This window comes from Cucumis melo, chromosome 2 (genome assembly GCF_025177605.1).
Source record: "Cucumis melo cultivar AY chromosome 2, USDA_Cmelo_AY_1.0, whole genome shotgun sequence".
Classification (NCBI taxonomy): domain Eukaryota; kingdom Viridiplantae; phylum Streptophyta; class Magnoliopsida; order Cucurbitales; family Cucurbitaceae; genus Cucumis; species Cucumis melo.
Window position 1 is genome coordinate 7,585,256 of NC_066858.1, and position 23,529 is coordinate 7,608,784.

A 23,529-nucleotide genomic window follows, 5' to 3' on the forward strand; every position below is an offset into this window, starting at 1 on the left:
TTAAGATCTTAAATTTAGGAGGTTACACAAATTTTCAAAAACAAATTAAAATTCATATTGAAACTTAATATATCTAAAAACAAAATAGAATCTAGATTTAGGACCAAACAAAACCTTCTACTTTATCATATGAAGTTTTGTGTTTATTTTTATATATGTATAGATAAGATAAATTTGAAATCTATGAGTGAAATAAAATAACTTTGGGATGGAAATAAAGTAAATGTAAATGAAAAAGTTGTTAAAAAAAGCTAAAATAATTAATGTACGGTATTTTAAATTTTGTGGTTAGTGTTATATGGGATGGATGTGACAAGATTCCATAAGTATTTTTGTTCATTTTTATTTTTATTTCTTAAATTTAATCTCACTACTTTTTACACCAATTTTAGAAAGTGTGCTTCTCATCATTCATTGCATCCTGGAAAGTTACACCAATCACTTTTCACATATAATAACTACTTATCTCCATCATCTCTCACCTCGAAATAAAATAATTAAATAAAAAACTATTCGAATGAACACTTGTTCGGTAGAAAATCTAAATTCTATCTTTTCATTTTAAATTGATTGAATTAAGAAAATATGTATTTTATAGATAACTTAAATTCTATTTGTGAAAATTATTTTCGAATTCTGCTATCCAAATTATACAAATTTTGATAAGTATAATCGTATGTTTAGATTGCACATATATTTTAAATTTTAAATAAAAATGAATTGTATTAAATAAAGATAGTAATATCTAAAAAAATATAATATTGTTGGAATTTGTGTCCTAAAACTTGAACTTTGTTGTTTGACTCAATAAAATTTATTATTAAAATGCTATAATCTAAAAACCAATAAATTTAGGTCCCGAAGCTATTTTATTGAGTTTGTCAAATACACTTAAACTTTATGTATAGACATAAACATAGATTAAGTTCAGGTTAATAGCCCAAATGGTCTATAGTGTATGAATAAAGTTAGACACCTTATTCTGGATAAACACTATGGATGCGGCCCGCTCCGTAGTTAGTACAAACGATGTAATCCTGAATCGTTCATGTTGAAACATGGAAGTGGGGGCGTTCTATGTAAATGGTTTGCATAAGACTGGAACCACGAAGTAGTCACTTTTAGTTATAACACCGTAAACTATAAATTGACTACTTCAATTATGATGACCTAGGTAACTTGATCTTAATCATGAGCTAATTATGAACTTCTATTCATTTGGTAGTATCCTTAGATCTGCTTAGGTGAGGGCAACTCAACAGTGCTGGCCCAATAAACCTCCCATTTTAAGAGTAAGACCGAGTGGATAGTTAGGGACATAGGGTGCAAGATGGAATTCACTCCTACCCACTTCTGGGATAGTAGATAGGTTGTTCCCTCAAGGACTGAATCCAAGTCTTGAACAAGGGGCCTCACCTTCTCATTAGCCCGAGAAGAATTCTGGTTTATAGGTTGGACCTTAAACCGATTGTTCAATAGTGGATCAGTGGGTCTTAAGGAGTAAGATGTAATTTTGGGGTAAAACGGTATTTTGACCCATCCGAGATTACGATCAAACTGTGAAGGATCAACTTACTCATCATGGTTATATCGGGTGGACAGAAATATATCTATAGTGAGGGGAGTGCAACTAAGAGTCTTTAGTGGAATGACTCTTTAGTTAACGAATGTTGATTAACCTTGGTCTAAAAGAGTTTAGCTAATTAATCTCGAATCGTTGGAGCCCATGATCTATAGGTCCATTAGGTTCCCCTACTAGCTCATATGGATTCAACTAAGAATAAGTATGTTGAAGTAATTCGGATTGTTAGAATAAAGATAAGAGAGAAACCGACAAATATATAAGATATAAGTCGGTAGAAATAAACTTTAAGTTTTGTGTTTAAATATGATTTAAATAAATATGAATATAGATTCATATTTAAAAGCTTGAAAAGTTTCGAAAATGGTCAACGTTGTAAAAGTCAACATGTTGATTTTTAACTTTGAATTTTGACCGGATTTATATTCAAATATGATTTGAATTTTAGAGAAATGAATACGGATTCATACTCGGGAGGTTAGAATTAGTCAAGACAAAAAAATTAGTAAAATGTCAAAAAGTTGACTTTTGACTAAGAAAAGTCAAAGTTTGACTTTGACTTAAGTTGGTAAAATGGCCAAAATGCCCCTTTGACTAATTACTTTATTAATTAACGGTTAATGGAAAATGTGAAAAATTATTATGAATTTGAAGCCACTAATTTCATTAAAGAGTTAATGAATTGATTAGATGTTGATAAGATATGAAATAATTTACATGCAATTTGCATGTAAATTTCATATAAAACTTCACATTACCGAATGAGGAGGATGAGGTTTTCACTGAAAAAACACCTAAACGATTCACTCCCCATCTCTTTATAACATTCTCTTTGCATAACCGAGTCTCACAACTCCGTTCTTGGTCCTGAGCATAGTAGGTCAGCTTTGTGGTTGTCCTTGTTTGTGATTTTCAGGCAGAGAAGAAGGGTTGGATTAAAGAAGAAGTTCAGAACTACAAAGGTAAGAACATTGTTTACCTTTTGGCTTTTTGTTTAAATACATCGCTTAGTAGATGTATGTTAACTTCTAAATCGTTTAGATGCATATAGAGTAAAGCATGATCTTTTAAATTTCGTTGCTACATGTCTCTAGTGCATTGTTTTTTCCAACAAATATATCATATTATAAACTTAATGCATTTAATGAAAATATAATATGTAATGTTTAATGTATTATAATTTTGTTATTCTGAACTAATTAAGTATTGGTGGTTAACTAAAACTAGTTTTGTACTATAGTATCAAATACATTTTAAACGAATGTTTGAATTAGAATTCAATCTTTAATCTTCTACCAAACACATATTTGAGATACAATTATATTTTTATCGAACCTTTGTTTTCAAATTTTCTACCAAACAATCCGTTGATTGTGTAACAACTCAAGTTTAGGAGGGAAACATGAATGAACTTATATCATATCTAAATAAGAGGAATAATGAGCACATGAAAATAATATGAAAAAAGATTTGAAATAAATATAAGTTATAAACATTAAAAGTTACCAGGTATGTCAACGATGTACACCTTTCTTTTTTGTGGTTCAATCATATGAACTTCGAAGTCATGCGTACCTCACTTGGAACAATCCTATATGGATGACATTCTAAACAAAACTTCTATGATGCATGCTAAAAGAATTCATGTAGGTACAAAAGGTTAACGGGTCAGAATTTTAACGAAACATGTGGCATCTACATACCTAATCTGCTTTTGTTTGGTCGGATTTTGATAATTAACTAATATATATTTATGCATACATTAAAATTGTAATTAAAATATGAATATTAAACTAATCTGCATATATACATACATTTACATATAGCTAGTAAGATGAAGGTATGAGATTTAATATACATTTACATAAAAGGTATAATTGTGAGAGTTTTTAATTTCGTGATTTCTAAATATAATATTATAATATCTTCTTAATTTTTCTACATTATTTTTATTCAAATATATATTTTTTTATTACATTCGGTTTTATCCTATTATAACATATTTTCTTACGGTGTCTTTTCAAAAATATAAAAAAGCGGCAAAGTATTTACATTGTATAAAACAATTTCAAAAATGGAAAAAACCCAAAGACTCACCGTGTAAAATACCAAAAATGCCCCGTCAACAATACACATAATATATTTGTTAACGCGATTTGGTATATGATCATTTAATTAATTGGGTACACGATCGTTTAGATTTGTCTACATGATTGTTTAGCCATTTTTTTTCAAAATTTGGTATACAATCATTTAGATTTGGCTACACGATCGTTTAGATTTGGGGTTCCAAATCTAAAATAAAATTTCAAATTTTGGTATATGATCATTTAGATTTGGCTACACGATCGTTTACATTTGGCTACACAATCGTTTAGATTTGGCTACACGGTCGTTTAGATTTAGGGTTCCAAATCTATTTTTTTTTTTCAAAATTTGGTATAAACAATTTTTTTTTCAATATTATTTATACACGACCTTTTATTTTTTGTTACTCTAATTTAAATGTCTAACCAATTTTTTAAAGATTTTTTATACACCATCACCATCTGTGTAAAAAAGAAAAGAAGAAAGATGATTTTTTTCAATATTCTTTATACCACTACAAGAAATCGAGGTTTTCCAACGCACAAAACACGTCGGAAGAAATGACGTCGGGAAATACATCTTATCCCGATGATACTTTTTGCACGTCGAGTAAAGGAACTTTTTCCAACGTCGTGATAGAGTCGTGGGGAAAGATAATCACAGCGTTGGGAAAGATGACAACATTTCCGACGTTTGGGTGAATAGCGTCGGAAATAATAACTTATCCCGATGCCCCCTGCACGTGTCGGGAACTGTCAGTCAGAAAAGTTTATAATTTTTAAATATATTTGACTTTTTCTGATGCAGTACATAACGGCGTCGGGAAAAGTTTATAATTTTTAAATATATTTGACTTTTCTTGATGCCATACATAACTGCGTCAGGAAAAGTTTATAATTTTTTAAAAATATATTTCATTTCTCCCGGCGCCATACATAACAATGTCGGAAGAAGTTTATAATTTTTCAATATATTTAACTTCTCCCGACGCCGTACATAACGACGTCGGGAGTTTTCCTTTAAAACCCATTTTTCAAATCTGTTTGACAGATCTGAAAGAAAATCGAAAATTGAGAGAGAGAGAGAGAGAGAGAGATTCCAAAGTTCCAAAAGAGAAAGAAGTGACATTCACCATCCGGTCTTCGTCTCAATGTTCATCATCCGATCTTCACATTTGCCCGCCGCCCCTCGCCGTCGATAAGTCAATCCTTTTTTTTTTCTTTATTTTGGTTTAGGTATTAGAAATATAATTAAACTTGTGATTGTCTTGTGGATTTGTATCAATAATGTTTAAACTATGTTCATTTTGTTGTGGATTGTGTAAATTTTGTTCTTATTGTATAAATTTTTTGTTATTTTTGTTGATTTTATTATTGTTTTTATTGTTCTTTATGTTCTTTATTATTCTTTATGTTTAAACTATGTATCAATAATGTTGATTGCTAAATTTTTCATTCGTTTGTTTAGATTTCATTCTAAGTTTTGCAAAACAAAATTCCTTCCATTTAATAATGAAAGATATTATTTTGTACGTTGGGAGACCTCCATTTTTTTGTAGTGTACACAATCTTTTAGTTTTGGTTACTCTAATTTAAATGCCTAACAATTTTTTCAAGATTCTTTATACATCATCTGTTTAAAAAAGAAAAGAAGAAAGACTATACAATGCATGTAGTGAATGAAAAAAAAAAGAAAAAGAAGAAATTAGAATAAAAAGAAATAGATTTGATTACCCAAATCTAAAAAAAAAAAAGATGGAAGAAATCGCATGAAAAGTATAGAGGAAGAAGACGAAAAAAAATCACAGAGAGAAGAAAAGGATGGAAGGGCAAATCTGAAATATTTAAAAAATGGCTAAATTTATGGGCTTTGTTACACGTGTCGTAAATATTTCAGTAGTTTGTTATATTTAGGAAAGTTTCCCTTTTCTTATCTTATATAGTTTTATAATTTTCCTCTTTTTTTTTTTCATTTTGATTCACTTTTGTATAATTCTTTTTTCAATTTTATATACATTTTCAATAATTGCATTTTTATCAATGTTTTGCATGATTATGATTTTATTTTTATCAATACGAATTAGAGGGATCCTAGGACATGAAAGTAAGATTAAGAAAGATTTAAAAGAATTAAAAGTTATATATACCTATATCAACAAGATGCACTTTTATTTTTTCGGTGGCTAAATCAAAGGAACTCCAAAGTTAATTGTGCTTAGCTTGGAAAATTCTATGTTGGATAATATCTTGAAAATTTTTACAACTCAAAAGAACACTTATCTACTTTTCCTAAAGTAGGAAATAAGTGACTTTCATCTTGTGTACTTACATTATATTCCCAACTCCTTGGATTCCTATATGATTTCGTCCCTAAAATATTATAGGCATATTGAATTGACAACTATGGTCACTCTCACACATATAGATTAAAGGATGACTCCTCATAGATAAGAGTCCATAACTCACTCATAATTGAGATTGATTTACAATTGGTTATCAATTGAAATAAAGATCACTTTAGTTAATGGTGTTATAAGGAGATGTTATATATGTATTCTTTTGGTCTAGCCTTATACAAAACCTTTGTATAAGTTACTCCAATTCATGTGTCTCCGCCATGAATAATTTGGATCAAACCATTTGAAACCATTTGTAATGTTTACAAAGTGAATTGTAGCCATCGCGTCAACAGAAAAAGGTACCCAAACTTATATATATGCTATATAAATCTTTTACGTTGTTACTTGAACACAATCTTCTTACATGCATATATTGTTCAAGTTCCATTAAACAATCTTGAATCTTAGTATATTATATCGCAGTCTAAATGTCAAAAGGAAATAACACAGCTTTATTTTATTAAATAAATAATATATTAGTTATAAAAAACCACACAATTTAGAACATAAATCCCAATAGTTATAACCACATTACAGTAAGCAGCGACACATTCTTCCTCATTTTTTAACAACATTTCTTTTTTGGGTAGAAGAAATTGCTCTTGACTCCTTTTTAATACGTAAAAATTCATGTAGATGGAAGAAATGAGATTTGAATTATGACCTCTTTTGCTAGATTAATTGTAAATCACAACATTCCTCACTTCCTATCAGGTTTCTGAGGATTCAAGCATATTAATTAGTTACAACATATTTTCTTTGTTGACAAACTCGATCTTTTGTTTTCCTTTGAAAGGGAAGTGACTAACCACCTCCAACCTTGGCCCTTGAACTTAAGAAACCAATCCTCAAAATACTGTCTTCAAGGTCGACTAGTTGATAGACTATGCTAAAGAACGTCACTCACAAAATTCAACATCCTTATCGATTTGAACATAAACTCTCTTTTTGGCTTAATTCCATTCATTTTTCGTTTGAGATCAGAAATAACATTCCCAAGTCTGACATTGTCTGTAATAAGATTCCTCTTAACCTGATGAGTATTAAGAGTTTTCACATCCTCACACAACTATTTATATAAGCCATGATATAGGAACCTTTGATTGAAAGGTAAGGGTTTACGTTTTTTTAAGAAAAAAATGTAAAAGGTAAGATATATATGAACTTCTTCGATTTGTAATGTGACATCATTTAAATAAACGCCTTGTAATTTCTATCATACTCGAGCTTTTTTATGATCCTATCACATGAGTTTTTATGTTTCTTTAACTTGCTACGATACATGTATTAAGATTTTGTTTGTGTCATAGGGTACTTCGAGTCTTCTAAGCCACATAGCATTTGGGTTGAGCGTCCTAGTCTGATACTTCTCCAAAGTCATGTCTCAATTTTAAAATAAAAGTTTGATTAATAAACTAAAATTGTTTAAATGTTAAATGCTTGTTTCAATTTACCACAAAAATAAGGAGGTCCAGCTTACACTACAAGAAAACAGAGATATCCCAACACACAAACCTGCATCGGGATAAACTATGTCAGGAAACAAAACCTGCACTGATTCTATGATGTGTGTGTCAGCAATGGTCATCTGTCGCGACATTGTGTTGAAGACGTTAGGACAGCGTACCCCTTCCCTCGACGTTGTGCACGTACATGTTGAGGAAAAATGAAAATTAAATACGTCCACGCAATTATATGTCGGGAAATACCTAGCTATGCCTGACATGGACGTCTATGGTGTCAGGAAAAATGAACATTATTATTTAATTTTTAGATTTTCCCAACGTGTACGTGTACAACGTCGGAAATGTTTTGACTATGACCTTGACCATGTCGGGGAAGAGGTAACGTTTAAATAATTATTTCAAATTTTCTCCCATGCCATAAGTGAAACGTCGGGTTTAGTAGAGCTCATTCCCGACGTTTCACTTATGGCATCAAGATAAGTGGGGATCTCGTGACCTCGTTATGTGTTCACAGAATACAAAACTCAAGTGAAAGAGAAAGAGTTAGAGAACGAGAGAGAGAGAGGATTCGTCGTTGCCTTGTCGTCGCCGTCCATTGTCCGTTGTCCGTTGTCTCCTTGCCGTCGTTGCGAGTAGTTTTGCCGCCCACCGTCCTCCCCTCATCGTTGTATTCCGTCGATGTCGCTAATCTACATTTTGTCCTCCCTGATTATCTTCATAATTAATATATAATATACATAGACGGAATACAACGATGTCGTCAATCTATATCCCGATTGTTCATAATTTTCATCCGTGAACTTCTTGGTTAAGTTGATGTGTGTCAAGTTTCTCAATGGCTGGAGTAACAAGTCCTTTGACATGTTATTGGAGCTGTTAAAAGGAGTGTTTCTAATGTGTAGTGTATGACTATCCCTATTTCATTCTACGAAGCAAAATGAAAACCGCGTGACTTGAGCTACGATATGAGACTATTCATGTGTTGAAGGAGTTTGAAGATTAGCAACATTGTCCAACTTGTGGTGAGTATCGGTACAAGGTTAGTCCTAATAGAGGGAAAAAATTTCGCACAAGGTTTTACGCCACTTTCCATTGATACCGAGATTACAACGATTGTTTGTATCACAAGAGGGCTCGTCTGACATGAGATGGCGTAAGGATAAACATGTTAAAACAAATGATATGTTGCGACATTCAATTGATGTAGAGGGATGAAAGCATTTTGATTGTGAATTTTTTTTAGTTCACTTCAGATTCATGGAACGTTCGTTTGGGATTAGCTTCTGATGGGTTTAATCCATTTGGGAATCTGAGTACCTCGTACATTATGTGGTCTGTGGTGTTAATTCCTTATAATTTACCACCTTAGAAATGCATGAAAGAGTTTTGAGGTTTTGGTGTGCGTACGTATGATTCTCTTACAGGCCAGTTCTTTCAATTGTATATAGCTTTATTATGGACAATTGATGACTTTCTAGCTTATTGTGACTTATCTGGGTGGAGTACGAAAGGATATTAGGCATGTCTCATATGCATGGGAGATAGATTACCATTCGGAATAAGAGGAAAAATATCTTTCATGGAGCATCGCCATTATCTTCTAGAGAACCATGTTTTGCATAGAAGTAAGTTACATGATGGAAGTGTAAAGTGTAGGCCTCTTCCAGTTGTACTTAATGGGCATGATATTTTGGAACAACTAAATTCATTGAAGTTTCAATTGATAAGTAAACATCCCTCACTCAAATATAAGAAGAGAAAGAGAGCTATAAATTAAATGAAGAGAAATATCTTTTTCGAACTTCCTTAATGGGCAAATTTACTAATACATCATAAATTGGATGTAATGCACATTGAAAAGAATGTTTGTGACAACTTGGTCGATACATTGTTGAATATTGAAGGAAAACCAAAAGTTACCACAAATGCTCGGTTAGACCTACAAGATTTGAAAATAAGAAAGGATTTACACCTGATAAAAGTTGGTAACAGATTGGTGAAGCCCCATGCAAGTTACATGTTGACAAGCAGCAAGCAAGTCGTGTTTTGCTAGTTAAATTTTCCAATGAATTCGTTTATAATACATCATTATGTGTGAATGACAAAGACGAGAAAATATAAGGTCTTAAGATCCACGACTGTCATGTTTTGCTACATCGACTTCTCTCTATTGGTGTTCGAGCATATCTACAAAACAATGTGTACACTATAGTTATTGAATTGTGTTTTTTTCGTAACTTGTGTGCAAGAACAATACGAATAAGTGATTTGGACCGACACAAGTAGATATCATAATCATACTGTGTAAATTGGAAAGAATATTCCCACTTGTATTCTTTAATGTAATAGTACACCTTGTCATTTCACCTATCATATCAAGCAAAAGTCACTTATTTAGTTAACTATAGTTGGATGTATCCGATTGAGAAAAGTCTATGCACGCTGTAACAATTTGTCCGAAACAAACCACTTCCTGAGGGGTCTATTGCAAAAATATGTAATGAATAAATCAAGGACTTTTTGTTGAGATATTTATGTGGGATTAAAACTCGATTTACTTAAGATGAATGAAATGATGGTAGCATTTTTTATGACGAGGTACTTGGTGAGTTTGAAGTGATCGTACAGAAGGTACAACCATTAGGCACGTCAAGTTCACAAGCTCTATTACATGAAGAGAAATGCCTTGCACATTGGTTCATTCTAAACAATGTAGATAAAATAGAAGAATACCCCAAGTACGCATTTTTAGCTCTATACTTCACTGGCTATTTTAACTTTTTGTTAAGTTATTGTCGTCACAAAGACTCACAACTATGTACTTTAGAAAACACTTGAGGTTGATATGTCGTCAAGCTCAAAGCGCTGCTGACTTTTTTAAACGACATCAACAAACATTTCCTGATTTGTTCAGAGCCCAGATATATAGAGTACATGAATTTGAGATTTTGTATATGTTTATTTAAGATTTCATATTCATTTACATCAATTTCAAGTTATAGAAATGTGTGAGAGAGAAAACCTTTCAGCTAATTTCTTTTCACTTGCAATGGGACCTTCACTTGACGTTCGGTTCTACAATGGATGCATCATCGGTAGGGTATGATTTCACATGATAGAGTGTGATTTCCTACGCACTACATAAAATACTAAAGTTATGATAGTTAGTGAAAATATTGGCAGTAGAAGCACCGATAACAATTTATACGATGTATTAGATGAAGTTCTTTCCGTACAATATCTGATTGAATGATGTGTTTGGCTATTCAAGTGTAGATGGTTTAACATGGACAAGAATAAAAATTATAGGACACACCTGGAATTAGGGTACAGATCAATAAACACATCACGTTTTTTGTTCCCTAAGAAACCAGTCATTCTCGCAAACTACGCACATCAAGTCTTTTACCTCGAGGTTACAAAAAATGGTGCCAATTGAAAAGTTTATCAGGTGATTCAAAATGAACGTATATGAGACGTGCCCAAAGTGAAAGATGTTGAGAATGAGCAACTGAATGTACTGAAAATCGTTGTCAGACATCATGTGGATGAACACATTGATAATGACACCTTGTGCAGACCCGATGTTGATCTTATAGTGGTGGAAAGACTAATTGTATGTCATGTTGTTGACGACTTCATAAACGATGATGATGAACAATTATCCATTCAAAGCAGATCAAACGACGATGAATAATAATGACGAATCACGTGTTCACATATTTCATTTTTGTTGTTTGTAATATTTTGATTGTTTACATGTAGTAGCAATCAAAGATCAACAGGGTTACTAGAGCAAAGTAGGCTTACAACAACAGTAGCTGATTCAAGTCGCTTCTACAACGATATCACAAGTCCACTGAAAAATGAAGTCAACCAGTCGACTGTGTGGTGTTGTTTAGAGAAGTACACACTTGGAGTGGTCAATTCGTTTCGCAGGCAGCCATAGATGCGCATGTAAATTTGTTCCAATTTTGTCTTATTTTGTACTTTTATTTACGAGTTTGACTTAATTAATGTTTTTTTTTTGTAGAATCAAATGCTGGAACTCCAGTCCCAGCCTAGAGGGTTTCCAATCACTCTTTGAGGACGAGATATACGAGGTAGTTTTAGGTAAACGACGGAACTACTCAAAAGGTCATGGTTGGGGCCCAGGCCAAAGTCCCAAAAAACTGCTAGCAGTTCTTCGTCTTCATTATATGAGTAAGAGATGCATGTCAGGGAGGTTAACAAACTAAAAGCTCGCCTTGAAAGCGTCGACAATTAATTGAAGAACAACGAAGAACGTCAGAGTTGCATGAGCGACGAATGGAAGAAAATATCGGACAGAATGAAAGAAATGAGGAAGATGATTGAGGAATTGAGTCGGGAACAAAGAGGACCTAGATCATTCCATTGCGGTACGTATTTTCCAACTTTTAAGTTCTTTAATATCTTATCGGCAATATGTATCTAAATTTACCTTCATATCATTGTAGGTTGGGAGCCTTGGGGAAACTGGCATTCGCGACGATTAAGAGGATTAGAGGATTAGTTTTTAGCTTTTATTTTTCATGTAATTTTTGAACCTACAGATATGTACTTTTTTAATATTAGATTTAATTTCAATATAAATACAATTTTGTATTTTAATAATTTTTATTGATTTTATGTTAGTTGTTTTTCAAATTTTGATTAAATTTAAATCGAATCAGAACCCAATAGATTACAAAAAAATTAAATAATAATAATTAAAAAATATTAAAAAACATTTTTCTCAACGTTGTTTGTGCATCGAGCATGATGCCTATCTCAACGTCGCGTCGGGCAAATGTCATCTGACGTAGTGTTGGATGTTCCTTACTGCTAACATAGAGGGAGACGTTGTTAATATTCTATAGCCGATGCATTGATCGAATGTCAGAAGCACTCTTTCCTCGACATATTGGTTCAATCGGCAAAGCATGCTTCGGGAGAAAGTCACCGCCGATGTTGTTCCATTTGAATGTCGGTGTTGCCTCCTCCTAAGAATTACTACTGACTTTGTTCCTGATGTCGCTTACTGCATTGGTTAGCCTATCCCGATGCATTTTGTTACGTATTGCAACGCCTCAATGCGTCGGGCAATCCCCTAATTCTTGTAGTGATAGTTCAATGTCTTCTCAAAATTCATAGAAATCAGTTTCTTGAGTTTTACATTCTGAGCTGTCATAATATATGCGACTGACACGAGCTTGTACATCATTTTTAGAGTCATTATTTTCAACAAAACATTTCATCTTACAACATATAGTTTTTAACTTTTATTGTGATGTTTGAAAAACATTAGGACATTTAGGCTAATAGTGATTGCATCCTTCACACACTCAACAGAAAAAGGTTGCAATTTTATTCAGATATTTTCATCTTATTTCGACATATTTCTTAAAATTTTTAGTATTATAATTTATGTTCTAAATCTCGTAGCTTATAAATATAAAAAATATTCATTTATTCAATAAAAAAGTATTGTCTTATTCATCAATTAGTTTTGCGTAACCCAATCAAATAAACTAAGATCAAATGTTCATTTATGTTACTTGAATGGTATGTGGTAGACATAAAAGTGGATTGTGTTCAAGTAATAACTTAAAAGGTCTGTAATATATGGATAAAATTTAGTATCTTATCCTAGTGACAGTGAAAATACAACACACTTTGTAGATGTTACAAGAGTTGTAAGTACTAGAAACAATTTGATCTAAATCATTCATATCAAATATTATTTAATATTTCCAAATCTTATACAAATTTTCAAATCTTTCACCCAAATAATACAAAATCTTTCCATTTTTCCACTTGAGTTTTCAATTTTTTTGTGCTTCTTGGTGATGTCGATCGATAGATTAATTAAACACTGAAATTCTAGTAATTTTCTTCAAATATTCTTATATTGTATACAAAATCTCATACCAAATCGTATGCATTTTCATTTTTTTTTCAAATTTAATTATTTTTACCAAATATTATATCAAAATCTTACGATCCATTATACAAATGGATTTTTTAGATGAATATCAGGTGGTTGCATTCTGATTTTTAAATTTTATATCAAATCTTACTTAATCTCGATGTTAATGTAATCCTAGATAACATCTCGATTCTCTATAAATTTTTCAAATTTTATTTTTTTTCTTTTGCAAATTTGATATTTGGGTGAAGGATTCCAAAGTTTAGGTAAGATTTCACATAAGATTTAGAAAGATTGAATAATATTTAGAAAAGTGGTGAGAATCTCGGTGTGTAATCTACGAGATGACACCTAGGAAGCCTAAAACAATTGAGAAATTGAAAAACATATTTTTAATCAAAACTCGATGGTCAATCTCACTCGAGTTGGACAAAGAACAATTGTTTGAACGATTTTTCAAGAAGGGTGCTACCTTTTTATGGCGAAGATTTTTTTTGTTTAATTTTCACCGGTTCACCCATAGTTTTAACAAAAGAAAATTGAAAAATATTCTAAGCTCAATAATTTCAATATTATCTCAAAGTTTGCACGAATTTTAATTTAAATGATGCAGAAATTAACCCCTACAATATTTTACTAACCACAATTGAGCATATTAATCCATTTTTATTTGATATTGTATCAAATGTATACCAGACATATATGCTTTGTAATTCGTTGAAAGTGTGAAGCTCTAATCCGGAGAAAAGGAGTCGTCTTGAAGAAGAACCTGTTGAAAAGTCATGTTTGGCTAAGTGGAAATAAAAGGCATTCTACGAGAAATAATGCAATTGAGGAAAGGTGCACAAGGAGAAAATGCTTACGTTAAGTACTGAATACATTGAAGCAAGGCAACACGATAGGATTAATTAGCGAAGAAGTGTGCAGTTGATGCTTTAAGAACTAGGCATTTGGGTAGTAACACGAGGAGAAGTACCTATACTTAAGTGTGTGGTTGTGATAAGAAAGTCGTTCGTATGAGGTGACTAGACGACCCTCTGAGGGAAAGTAAATGTTCTGTTGTTTCTTGAGGAGAGAGTCAGGCAACACTAGAAGAAAAGGGTGATCTCCTAATGCACAAATGCGTCACGAGATACAAAAATGCATCGGGAAAGGATCTTTTGATGCATAAAGGTCCGTCGAGATCGGGGTCGGAATAAATGTGTTGGGAGAGGATCTCTCGACGCACAACATGATGTGTTTAGAGATCATAGAGAACTCCGACGCTGTCCATATGAGGTTGAAATACTACCACTCCATATGCCATATGGACGGCATTGTGAGTTCTCCATGATCTCCCAACGCATCATGTTGTACGTCTAGAGATCCTTTAATTTTTATAAAAAAAATACCTTCCATTATTAAATGGAATGTATATATATAAATCTTGCATAACATGCCAAAAAATGAAAAAGCAATGAATCATTATATGAGATCAAATGTATCCAAATAAAGAAAAAAATGTTTAATGAACACATTATTCAATCACCTCATACCATTTGTAACTTGATGACTCAAACTTCTTAACAATAAAACATTAGAACTAAATCACTACAAATAAAAATACCTACACTTGGAGAATTATCAAAGATGACAAGGTATTAGATGAGTTAGATATAAACAACAACTTTGAAAATTCTTGCAAACACAAAGCTGGTAAAGTAGAAAAAGCACAAGGAGGCAGCAACTCACATTTGATGTTTTCCCAGACAAAGCATCAAAGTGCATGAAGACAAGAAAGCATTAGAAACCATATAAAAGTCATCTACTATAAGAAATAAGAACTTATAAGCTGTAAAAGCAGCTATACATATGAATGCACAAGGACGGGAAAGCCAGTCTCAATTCCTATACAATATGGATGGTGAACATGTAAAAGACTTTTGTTGAATATGAATGAATGGTTGTAACATTCAAGATGGAAGAGGATGAAAATCATGTAAAAGACTTGTGTTGCAATTGAATGAATGATTGTAAAATTCAAGGTGGAAGGGGATGAAAATCATGGTATAACTTCCTTTTTGCTTACAAAATCCTGGCATGGGCAATGCTGAGCGAGCTAAGTTTGTCAAACCCTAATTAAATACCTTTTGTGTCTCATCCCCAATCAAGTCCACTCTTAACTGTCAATTAGATTTCATAAGACAGTGTTTATAGGACACTCATACTAAATGCATATCCAAGAAAATCTGACAGAGAATGATGATAGGAACTCAATCTTGATTGGGATTAAGAATGGAAGTAAGAATGGAAGTAAGAGGTAATACTTAAGCTGGATTTTCATATAAAAGAAAATTTGCAATAACCAAACACATTTTGAGAGGTATAGACTCTTCCAAAATAGAATTAGTAGTTATTACTAGAAATGCAAATCTTACTTGTATCTTGTTTTCCTCCTCATATTCTACAACTACTTTAACAAGTTTCAATGTTATTGCATTGCCTTTGTAATCTGTGATGGTTGCCTTCAAACCTATGACATCAAGACAAAAGTTTAACAAAACAACATAATTAACCTAATAAAAATAAATACGTTTAGTAATTAATCTTTGATGGCTGCCTCCAAATTAGTTATTAATACTTTTTTTCTTGTTTTTTGGTTTCATCAAAGATTAAAAGCAGTATCCTACCCTTTCTGCAATGGTTTTCCAAACCTTTGAATGTTGCATAAATAAGAAATAGTTAACAAAGGGAGAATATGAATATAAAAATAAAAAATAAAAAATAAAAAGCAAAGGACCCCAACTGCTAAAATGAAGAATGGAGGAAAAAGAACCTAATGCCCCAAGCTCCAACCATATAAATCTTAATCTTATTGAGTAACTATAACTTGTTCTAATCCAAATACGAAGTCATAACCTAACCAATTGCAAAACCCTAAATACTAAAGCATAAATTACGAACAAAAGAAAACATTATTGTTTTAGATCTAGCCCCTAAATATCAAAAGAAAATAAAATAGAAACAAATGGATTTTTAGGGCAAAATATAATCTAGCTTATAACATACTAGAGACAGGGCAGGCGACGACGGCGGTGACACCGAAAGAGAAAGGGCAGAGGATGATGACACCAGAAAGAGAACAGCAACACAGGAAGGACCACGACACGTTTTTGCTTTCAACCCTTTCTTCTCCCCTTTGCAGATTTGTGAATTATATATGAGAGGTGAGTTTCTAAAGAACAAATGCGTGATGAAGGCATTGGAGAAATGGGATAATTTCCAACGCGTGATGAAGGCATTAGAGAAATTGGGGAAATTCCAACGACTTTAACAAAGCGTCGGGAGTTCTCCCATTTCTCCCGATGCCTTCAACAATGTGTCGTGAGTTCTCCCATTTCTTGATTCTTCATTTATTATGTTAGGAGATATCGTATCTTTTGACGCCCGTTCTTCTGACGGTGTAAATCTTACGTTGGAAGATCTGAGATTTCTTGTAGTATGATAAAGAGTTGAACATTCCAAAGAGATAAGGTTAGCATTTCAAGGAAAATGTCTACTCGTAAGTGACAGTTAGCAACGTGTTGAACTTAGACTACTTGCATATCCTGATGAATGGTAGCTTGACACGTGTAAAGCGTGTAGATGACCTATCAATGTGAAAGGTTTCACTATAAATAGGACTCAAAAGGTCGGAAAAAAGGGAAGGAGATGCTAAATATTTTGATACTTTGTTAAGATAAAGTGTCGAGTGTTGAAAGATTGGTTGAGAAAATCACTAGGTGATAAGAGAAAGCTGAAAGAAAAAAGGGAAAGAGTTTAGGCTAAGTATTTTCGTGAGTGATCTTTGTAATTAAATGAATGTTTGCAAATGATTTCTTGAAAATGGAAGAATGTTTTGTATGTATTGAAAGTATATCTTGTAATCTTACGCTCATTGCTTATTCTATGAGTTTATTACTAATGTGCAGTTATGTATTGAAAGTAAAGCTTCTTGAGCTAACACTTCTTATTTGTTGATTGTGATGATTGTGTGATGTGTGGTATTATATGATCTATGGCTAGACTTTGGTGGAAATCCCAGGTTTAATGCGAGACTCTGGTGGAAGTGAATCCCAGGTCTAGGCGGACAAACGCTAGTGAAGTGAATCCTAAGTCTAAGAAAGGAATAAGTTATGATCTTGATAACTAGATGTTGGTGGAAGTGAATCCCAGGTCTAGGGCGAGATTGAGTATTGTGAGACGCTGGTGAAAGTGAATCTTAGGCCTATTGCGAAACGTTGGTGGAAGTGAATCCCAGGTTTAGGCGATAAGATTCTGGTGAAAATGAATCTCAGGTCAGCGAAAAGAATAAGTACTACGTGAGGCTGGTAGAAATCCTAAGTCTATAACGAGACGCTGGTGAAGTAAAACCCAATCTAGGCAATTAGATATGGATGGGAGAATCTCAGGTCCCGATAATGAGTAGTGAATGTCCTGATGAATTTAACCGTGTGAAATTTATCGTAATTGTTGTGGTTTGTAAATTTATGCGATGAGAATTTATGATTATGAAAATAAGATTGCTATTATTATTGAAAATGTTGTATTCCCCAAAAAGTTATTTCCTAAACCCATCACTCACTAAGTCTTTGACTTACGTTTTAAAGTTTTTCTTTCTCAGGATATCAGGTGTTGAAGTTAAGTAAAGAAATGATTTTAGACGTAAAAGACAAGTAAAGAAGGGTAAGATGGATTGTTATGTAAACTTGTGCGGCGAGCAAGCCATGTCATTTTATTTCACGTTTGAGGAGTTTGAAGGCGATTCTTATACTCCTGAACGTCGAGGGCTGCAGTTCAATTTTGAAGTGAGGTCGAGCACTGCATCACAGTTTTGTGAGGCCTAAAACGATGAGGGGAAGAACTGAGCCAGGCATAAAAAGCCTAAAAATCTAAGTTTTAAGTCTTGTTGTAATCGTAAAGTCTGAATTTCTTCTTGTACTTGGATGTAAAGTGTTAAGTTAATAAATTGAAGAAGTTATACTTTTTTCCCACTGCATTATTATTTGTATTTACCGTTTAGTAACTAAAAAGTCAAGGTTGAACTAAGTGTTGAAGACTAGGCAACAGAGTTAAATCTAGAAGTTGTCTTTCCGCTGTGATAAAGATCTCTGAAGCCCAAACTAAAAACTTTACGATGAGACAAGTTAAGAAGTTGTTCCCTTAGTAGGCATTTGATGCTTCTTCTTGCGGTGAGATATGCGATGAGAGTCTAGGGCAGAAAACCTCCATCTAGTCGCATGGAGTGGCAGTTGGGGCGGGGCATGACAGAAAGCACATGAATTTTTTTTTTCTTTTACAAAAATTGAGTAAAAACTTAATTTTAAAACTTCACTAATTTTTAAAGTTAACAATTCAACACTTTGATTAGTTTTAAAGTACAAATTTGATGAAAACAAAACTTTAAATTAAGAATTTGATACAATCTCACTTGTTTATAGGTAAATTTATTCTATGTCACTGACCTTTGCCTCTAGATTGAAATGTTTGTTTATCACTGTATGTACCCGTAAACATCATGGATACATTGGATGAGTGCTTAAAGACCAAAACTCTATGATCACTACATAATTTTGGACTTGAAAAATACTTATTTTTCAAAAAAAAAAAAAAAAAAACTCACCGTTAAAAAAAACTATTTTTATTTTGAGTGGTCTTATTAACAATTTAATTTCTTCCAAAATGACTGTTTTTTTAAATTATATACTTGAAAATGTATTTCAACCCACCCTCAAATGATACAATGCGGAGTTTAGAATTAATATAAAGCATGTATCCAATATCCATAGATTAGGATATAAGAATGAGCAAAACAGAATTTTCATGACATTGGAAAATGAAAACTATTAATCTGATACGAGGTGTGCAAAATAAAACCTTGTTAACGTTAGTATGCAAGTTATGTGTGCACGTACGTGAACGTGCATAGTGTTTGTCAAATTCAAAGTTGTTGATGTTTATAATTTTTTTTTTAATTATTTACTTACCTACATAGGTTTGTAGTTGCAGGATGTGGGATACATTGGAAATACCTTATGCGCATGCATGTGCTATTTTCACCATGAAACATTTGTCAATTAAATCATATGTCTCACCTCTTTACATGAACAACACTTTGAGTTCAATATATAGAGGCGTAATAAATCCCTTAGGCGATCATTGACAATGGTAAATATCTGACGATATATTATGTCTATTGTCATCCTCCCACCTAATATAAAATGTGCAGTTGGTCGACCGAAAAAGATTAGAATTCCTTAAAAAATGGAGTTCAAGAGATGCATTAAATGTGGTCGTTGTAGACGTGTTGGTCATAGCCAGAAGAGATGCAAGTTTTCGTTATTTAACTAGATTAATCATCGTGATTTATTATGTTTTATACTTATAATTTAATTTTTTATATTATAATGTTGTTAAATTTTTAATTTCAATTATAAACTTGTCCTCAAATTCAATCAAAATTTCATATGTCTAGGATTATGTTTACATTATTTTCCTTAGTTATCTATTGTTATATACGTCATATTATTGAAAATATACACTGCACCATTTTCCAATTTTTGAACCATATGATATTCTTCCATTTAAATATATATCCAATTGTAATGTTTATTATACGTTATATACACAATATTATTACATATATAGGAAAAATTTTGATACAAAACATCCATATCTACCAATGATGTATACATTATTTTAATTTCCTTATTTTTCTAATTCAAACTTTACATTGCAATATCATATACGTAATATTATTGCTAATATACTTAACATAAACAATTTATCACATTTTCCATGTCAATAAACATCAAATTATAAAGTATAATATCCTGATATACATCTTATTATTGAATATATATCATGTTATATCCATTGTAACCTTCTCATTCCAGTCAATAAGTATCTCATCAGATTTCTTTCATCTTCCATAACCTGATAAATGCTGCTGCTACATCCCAAGCATACATTACAACCATGTTCCTTTAGATAAATAAAGCATTCAATTTATAACGTCCTTTGAACACAGTACTTTTTTGTATGTTTTACTAAACACAATATACAATTTATAAAAGTTATCAAATTTCAAAGTTATTCCTACAAATCTAGATAACATAATCCAAATAACATACTCCAAATTAGAATCTTAAAAGTTGTTTCTTCATTTTTCTAGTTGTTAGGAAACACAATGTACTACAGGCTTTGAGAGAGCAATTTAAAAGTTGGTGTTTCAAATCCTTGACTATTCAACTCTATTTTTTCCTTCTTTGGCTCAGTCGATCCAAATTTTGTTGTGAAGGGAGATCTCAATATCCTAGAAGGTAAATTTCCTCTCCTCATGCTCTTCCTTACTGCTTGTTAATAAGCAATATCTCTACCTCGAACCTTTTCTTCCAGTGAATAATTAGAAGTATACATTTTCAATATTATGACATACATATGATCAATATTTGAAATATACATACAATAATTGTAGCACTCCTAACAGCTACAAGTCTTTGAGCATGTTTTTTTTCTTCTACATAAAGCACATTTAGCGTAACTTATAATAGTTTCAATCTACATATAAATTCAAAAATAATAACTATATTTACTAAATTACTTACCATCATTTTTATTGCTTCTTTTTCAATTTTGTCTACTTCATTAAGTAGAGCAATGTTATATACTACATCATCAAGCAAATCATTTTGTCCTCCCTGATTATCTTCATAATTAATATATAATATACATAGTTACAAAGTAAAATATACAACTATATATATCTGTGTAATATACCTCTTGTCCTTCATTTTCTGTTTCATTGTTTCCATCCTGATCATCATTAAAGTTAGTATGCAAAATATACATATATATATATATGACTAATATATAGATCAATCCATAATTCATAATATAAAGATAAATAGAAAATCTACCCGCTGATCATTTTTTCCTTCACTTTCATTTCCAGATTTCCCATCCTGTTCTCCTTTATCCCTCATTCCCATTTCTTCACCATTATTTCTATGACCTTCACCTCCATCATTCTCATTATTCTCATCCCTTTGTATGGTTTCATTTAGTTCTACTGTTTCTCTTTCCTTCTCTTTCAACATATCTTTCAGACCTTCAACCTCTAGAATCAATTTGTCCAATTTCATGTTCAAAGCTTGATTATTGATCATGATTAGTTCTGGAAATTTGAGGAAGTATTCAGCAACTTCCTTATTGGATAGTTCAGCTTGCTGTGAGCATTCTCCTTTCTTAAATCTTTCATTAGTTTCCTCCCTACTTTTCGTTTCATGGAATGTGCTTCATTTCACGAAATCATCCTTAGGAAACATGGCCTTGTATTGAAACTCTTTCAGAAATGACATTCAGATATGAATTTATAATATATGCACATATATATATATATATATATATATATATATATATATATGATTAACAGTAGGTATAAAATATATAGTTCACATCAAACCTGTTCATGATTGGAGACCCTTTCTGCCAGTTCTTTCCATTCTGGGTGGTTGTCAACTACCTAGTTCAACATACATATCTTGTTGTGATCAATTCTTTGGGCACAAAATATTGAAGGATCAGTCAACAATGGGATGCATTCATACACCCTGTAACGACCCAACTTTTCCGGACTAAGCTGAGGTCACTACCAAATACCAAGACTCGACCATTTCACATAAAATTTAAAACGGACCAGATACGATTCATTAAAACATTATAAACCTTACAAAAGACAGATTCGGGCCCTATTTTTAAATAATTCAAAAAAAAAAATCACAAAATAAAATGTCAAGTCACCAGTCCAAAAACCACAATCAAAATATTCTGACAAAATACATAGCGGAAGCGAAAGAAAATCAGACGCGTCCATATGGCCTTCACGCATCCTTCCTGCCTCTCGTCGGTCTGCCCCTCGCTGTACCCCTACCTGAAAAGTTAAAGAAGAGAAAGGGTGAGTATAAACATACCCAGTAAGGGACCCACTACTGGGCCCGTTAGGGAACAACAGTTAACTTCCTATTCGGGGGTGCCCTACATAACAGTCTAGTGGTTCCGTAGAACGCACATATCAATCTAGTGCTCCCGAAGGATGCACATATCAGTCTAGTGCTCCCGAAGGATGCACATATCAGTCTAGTGCTCCCGAAGGATGCACATATCAGTCTAGTGCTCCCGAAGGATGCACATATCAGTCTAGTGCTCCCGAAGGATGCACATATCAGTCTAGTGCTCCCGAAGGATGCACATATCAGTCTAGTGCTCCCGAAGGATGCACATATCAGTCTAGTGCTCCCGAAGGACGCACATATCCGTAAGGCACACTACCCCATAGATGAAGCTAACCGTTACCCCTCAGTCCAAACTAAACTGTCTACATCAGCCACATCCCAACGGCATTCATATTACAGTCCCGCCATAGGCTTTGTCAGTCAGATAGTATAGGTTTAAACATCTACACCCTCAGTTGCTATATGCATTACCGATTCGCACGCCCAATAGGGAAGCCCTGGGTCCAATCGACTAACCAACCAAAACCGGACTCACTGTCCTTCCCCGTCCAAATTCCATGAACCACATCCAGACCAGTGCTTTACTACATACTAAACCGTAACTTTAAGGTCCATCAACATATAATTTCAATCCACAATTAGCAGTCACAGTATATTTCCATCAGACGAAATATAATATCAGTACTTAACAGTCAACACGCATACAGATATTCAGTACAGCCACTAACGAGTAATCCCCTGTGGATTACTACGGTTTTAGCCTGGACTCGGGGTCCAGTAGTAGGAAAACCCTTACCTGAAACTCGGTTATGCCCCTCGATCGAAAACCACGATTGACAGATCTACCTAACGAAACACGAAAGTTTTAGTTGGTGAAATCAGTAGCAGTTGTTTTAAAAGGTTATCCGCTGACTTACCCAAGGAAAGGAAGCTAACTCCCACCAGGTCTGCCGCGGAACCCGAGAACTTAAGCGTCGACTCTGCACTACCTTCAAGGAAGAAAAGTAGGGTCATATCTTAATCCAACATTCAAA

General features: G+C 32.9%; 1 long non-coding RNA gene across 1 annotated transcript; it reads right to left on the reverse strand.

Moving 5' to 3' along the window:
* Positions 1 to 14,089: 14,089 nt before the first annotated feature.
* On the reverse strand, positions 14,090 to 16,906 carry LOC127148037 (uncharacterized). The gene is made up of 3 exons (XR_007818699.1): positions 16,512 to 16,906; positions 15,881 to 15,975; positions 14,090 to 14,232 (listed from the first exon to the last, which is right to left on the reverse strand). It is a non-coding gene; the product is annotated as an uncharacterized LOC127148037 (long non-coding RNA).
* Positions 16,907 to 23,529: the final 6,623 nt, after the last annotated feature.